This window comes from Trachemys scripta, chromosome 3 (genome assembly GCF_013100865.1).
Source record: "Trachemys scripta elegans isolate TJP31775 chromosome 3, CAS_Tse_1.0, whole genome shotgun sequence".
Taxonomy (NCBI): Eukaryota; Metazoa; Chordata; order Testudines; family Emydidae; genus Trachemys; species Trachemys scripta.
The window spans coordinates 171,591,701-171,595,395 of NC_048300.1; positions in this window are offsets into that span (position 1 = coordinate 171,591,701).

Sequence of the window (3,695 nt, forward strand, 5' to 3'; positions counted from 1 at the left end):
TTCTGCAGAACTGTTGCCTAGCCATTCGGTCCCTAGTCTGTAGCAGTGCATGGGATTCTTCCGTCCTAAGTGCAGGACTCTGTACTTGTCCTTGTTGAACCTCATCAGATTTCTTTTGGCCCAATCCTCTAATTTGACCAGGTACCTCTGTATCCTGTCCCTCCCCTCCAGCATATCTACCACTCCTCCCAGTTTAGTGTCATCTGCAAACTTGCTGAGAGTGCAGTCCACGCCATCCTCAGAGTCTAGATCATTAATCAGAGGGGTAGCCGTGTTAGTCTGAATCTGTAAAAAGCAACAGAGGGTCCTGTGGCACCTTTGAGACTAACAGAAGTATAGGGAGCATAAGCTTTCATGGGTAAGAACCTCACTTCTTCAGATGCAAGAAGTGAGGTTCTCACCCACGAAAGCTTATGCTCCCTATACTTCTGTTAGTCTCAAAGGTGCCACAGGACCCTCTGTTGCTTTTTACAGATTCAGACTAACACGGCTACCCCTCTGATTAATGATCTAGACTCTGAGGATGGCGTGGACTGCACTCTCAGCAAGTTTGCAGATGACACTAAACTGGGAGGAGTGGTAGATATGCTGGAGGGGAGGGACAGGATACAGAGGTACCTGGTCAAATTAGAGGATTGGGCCAAAAGAAATCTGATGAGGTTCAACAAGGACAAGTACAGAGTCCTGCACTTAGGACGGAAGAATCCCATGCACTGCTACAGACTAGGGACCGAATGGCTAGGCAACAGTTCTGCAGAAAAGGACCTAGGGGTTACAGTGGATGAGAAGCTGGATATGAGTCAACAGTGTGTCCTTGTTGCCAAGAAGACTAACGGCATTTTGCGCTGTATAAGTAGGGGCATTGCCAGCAGATCGAGGGACATGATCATTCCCCTCTATTTGACATTAGTGAGACCTCATCTGGAGTACTGTGTCCAGCTTTGGGCCCCACACTACAAAAGGATGTGGAAAAATTGGAACGAGTCCAGTGGANAAGAAGTGAGGTTCTCACCCACGAAAGCTTATGCTCCCTATACTTCTGTTAGTCTCAAAGGTGCCACAGGACCCTCTGTTGCTTTTTATAGATCATTAATGAAGACATTGAACAAAATTGGCCCCAGGACCGACCCTTGGCGCACTCTGTTTGATACTGGCTCCCAGCTAGACATGGAGCCATTGATCACTACCCGTTGAGCCCGATGATCTAGCCAACTTTCTATACACGCTATTCATCTAGCCAATACTTCTTTAACTTGCCAGCAAGAATACTGTGAGACACCATATCAAAAGTTTTGCTAAGGTCAAGGAATAACACATCCACTGCTTTCCCCTCACCCACAGAGCCAGTTATCTGGTCATAGAAGGCAATTAGGTTAGTCAGGCATGACTTGCCCTTGATGAATCCATGCTGACTGTTCCCGATCACTTTCCTCTCCTCTAAGTGCTTCAGAATTGATTCCTTGAGGACCTGCTCCATGATTTTTCCCGGGACTGAGGTGAGGCTGACTGGCCTGTAGTTCCCCAGATCCTCCTCCTTCCCTTTTTTAAAAGATGGGCAGTACATTAGCCTTGTAGACCCAGTTGTGACGTTGTGCAGTCTATGGTTTTATAAAAATCTGATAAGTGAATATAATGTAACTGGGATATGTTTTATGCAAAAGGTTTCTTGTAAGGTATCATTACAAAGCTTATAATCTACTGAGTGTGATCATCCTATTTGTATAAATGTACCACTCTTGTATCTGAAACTAGAAATATGAAATATAACTCTGAGGGCCTATTGTAATTATGCAAAGTGTGGGCCATTAATGGTGGTTTGGAATCTTGATGACTCCCATTAACCAGGACCATTGTCTGCAGATGGCTGTGTTTTACCTGTGAGTTTTCCTGTATGTGTGTGTGCTGGCAAGTGGGTAATGAAGTCTTGCAGTGACATGTAATCATGTCACCTGAACTGGAATCCATCTTTAACCTGGTGCTTTTCCAGTGAGGGGGGGTGGAAACCCAGAGGGACAAAGGGTTCCCGCCTTATGCAAAAGATATACAAAGGGAGAGAGAGGAGCCATCATGAAGATTCCCCTAGCCACCACTTGAGCTGGAACAAGAGCCATACCAGAGAAAGAATTGTGCCCAGACCTGGAAGATGTCCAGTCTGAGAAAAAAAAAAAAAAAAAAACTTATTGAAGCATCTCTGAGGGTGAGATTATCTGTATTCAGTTTGATTAGACATAGATTTGTGCATTTTATTTTACTTTGCTTGGTAACTTACTTTGTTCTGTCTGTTACTACTTGGAACCACTTAAATCCTACTTTCTGTATTTAATAACATTGCTTTTTACTTAACTAATTAACTCAGAGTATGTATTAATATCTGGGGGAGCAAACAACTGTGCATCTCTCTCTATCTGTGTTATAGAGGGTGAACAATTTATGAGTTTACCCTGCATAAGCTTTATATAGGGTAAAATGAATTTACTTGGGTTTAGACCCCGTTGGGAGTTGGGCATCTAAGTGCTAAAAACAAGCACACTTCTGTGAGCTGTTTTCAGGTAAACCTGCAGCTTTGGGGCAAGTAATTCAGACCCTGGGTCTGTGTTGGAGCAGACAGGAGTGTCTGGCTCAGCAAGACAGGGTGCTGGAGTCCTGAGCTGGCAGAGAAAACAGGGATAGAAGTAGTCTTGGCACATCAGGGGGCAGTTCCCAAAGGGGTTTCTGTGATCCAACTTGTCACACCAGTTGTGGAACTGCATTGGTGGTGGTAGTGCAGTGTAGACAAGGCCTGTGAATGGAGGGACTGTGATTGTGATAATCCCTTTGCACAGGAGAACGAAAGGCAGTGGGATGGATTTTAAATTCTTTAGAAGAAAAAACATCCCTTTCTTTCCAATCTTTCCTCATGTGGATTCCCACTTTTGGTGTACATGAGCCTCAACCACCGAGATTGGAATTTGTGCCCTGTGCCCTGCATGTCCTTCTGCCACCCACTACTCCAGGGTATAGGGCAGAGCATCCCTGACCACCTCAGTTCCTTCACCCAGTTCAGAATCCCAGTTGAGATGTATGCCAAAAAAGAGGATAGGGAGAACAAGTTGTGGGATCTACATAGACAAAACATCTTGAAGAACCACAGTTACTGTAACATAAGTGACTGTTCTTTCTTTTTCAAGTCTGTGTGGATCCCACTTCTGGTAACTAGTTGGCAGTTCCCAGATTGATAGGAGGAAGGTGTGAGGAGTCGTAGCTACAGCCAGATAAACAAGGATTGCAGAACTTCTCTCCTGAATTTGGCATCTGATCTAGTCGCTAAATCCAGGGTGTAACGTTTGGCAACTATATGGGCTGAATTGCAAGGGGCTGCCCTGTGGATCTCTGATATAGAAATCAAAATCATAGGACTACAAGGGACCTTGAGAGGTTTTCTTGTCCAGTCCCCTGCACTCAAGGCAAGAGTAAGATTATGTAGACCAGGGGTCAGCAACCTCTGGCACGAGGCTCGCCAGGGTAAGCACCCTGGCGGGCCGGGCCAGTTTGTTTACCTGCCACGTCCACAGGTTCGGCCGATCGCAGCTCCCACTGGCCGCAGTTTGCCACTCCAGGCCAATGGGGGCGACGGGAAGCCGCAGCCAGCACATCCCTCGACCCGCGCCACTTCCCGCTGCCCCCATTGGCCCAGAGCGGCGAACTGCGGCCAGTGG